The sequence below is a fragment of the Etheostoma spectabile genome, chromosome 1, assembly GCF_008692095.1.
Source record: "Etheostoma spectabile isolate EspeVRDwgs_2016 chromosome 1, UIUC_Espe_1.0, whole genome shotgun sequence".
NCBI lineage: Eukaryota > Metazoa > Chordata > Actinopteri > Perciformes > Percidae > Etheostoma > Etheostoma spectabile.
The window spans coordinates 14,916,425-14,917,966 of NC_045733.1; the positions used below are offsets into that span (position 1 = coordinate 14,916,425).

At 39.5% G+C, this 1,542-nt stretch overlaps 1 protein-coding gene across 3 annotated transcripts in view; it reads right to left on the bottom strand.

Annotated features, from left to right (window-relative positions):
* Positions 1-1,542, bottom strand: part of pcdh9 (protocadherin 9) — a 212,952-nt gene that overhangs the window by 96,024 nt on the left and 115,386 nt on the right. The gene's annotated exons all lie outside the window — the stretch shown is intronic.

The following is a 1,542-nucleotide window of genomic DNA, read 5'->3' on the forward strand; positions in this document are numbered from 1 at the left end:
GCTAGGAGACTGATGTTCTTGCCCGCCAGCTAGTAGTTGTGATGTCAAGTGCAAAGTATGAATTGAGGATTTCCGTCCATCCGTGTGCACGTGCATACCTATCAGCTTTGAATCTAGTAAAATTTCTCATGCCAATTCATTCCTCTTTGTCAGCTGAGCGTCATCAGTGTCACTGTCACACCGCTGGCTATGGAGGGATTGTCATATTCCCCAAAGGTTGTTTCACTGAAAAAAGCTGTGTAGACCAGGAATAATACACTAAGATCTCTGCTTTGACTCAAACTGACTCATTGCAATACATGACTTTTAATATGGAGAGTTTACAAACTACAAAGATCAGACTCAAGCATTCTACAGACATACATTCTTATTTTGGGTACTTAGTAACACAGACACTGTATATGGAGACAAAAACAATTGTGCAGTGTCAGTGTACTCATTACAGGGTCTTGATCAGAGTCGGAACTGTTACCCACTAATAAACAGCTACTCTTCCTATTTACATTCTGGTTTGTTTATTGTGAAATGACATATTTGTTGTTGGCCACATACAGCACAGTGAAACTCTTCTTCTTCTGCAATATGATTGCACTCACAAAGAGGTAATCCACCTTATCCACCACGGTATATATAATAGAAAAATGGGCTCCACTCTCATATGTGTATGTATTGTGGTTACATATAAGTGTGATTTTCCAATTTCCCTGTTGTTTGTGTATCTGCACAGTACAATGTGTGCAGGCCCAGTGGGCCTGTAGAAATGTATGAATTACCAAGATGAGTTGAAAAGATTTAGGGGAAATGGCCCTTATCAAGAGAGATCTAACATCCCTTTGCTTCACGTAGAAGCAATGACTGACTTGACAATTTAGACATTAAAACCAACAATCAAAGCAGGCGCGTAGTCGGTGATGGCCAGGGCGGCACTGGCCCGTCGAGCCAAGTTTGATCAAAACATGTTTTGTTATCAAAAATATTCAAATGTATATAAACAAAAATAGTAACCAAAATACTGCAGTTGTGTGTTTTTAATATTTTCTCTTCTGATTAAAACAAAACTGTTTAAACCATAAAATAAGGATGACATCATTAGCATGCCTTTGTAACACAGTCGGTTTCTATGGTAACAACAGGCTGTCTCTCGGGGCAGCCTTTAGCAGCTAACATTAGCTAGCTGGCTTTATAGACAGTGTACCATGGATATGTTAAGCAATATACTATTAAGAGTTACCGCAACAACAATGGCTTCTCTTTTCTTGGATGGAATAGAGTGTAAACAAGGACAAACTTTTCTGCAGCGTGTGCAGACATTTCCCCAGCGGAGCTGATAGCCCATCAGCGACAGAGGAGGCCCTCACAGAGGTAACAGTCAAACGGGTTTCATGCTTCTTGCGTTATTATTTAAGTAACCTAATAACCTTCCTATTTAGTAAATAATGGTGAACACTGAGGATGGCTTCTAGCTGAAATGCATTTGCCCACATTAAATAAGAAGAATACTGATCTGTGAGTGATGTAGTTTTTAGTTTTCTTTGATCCTGT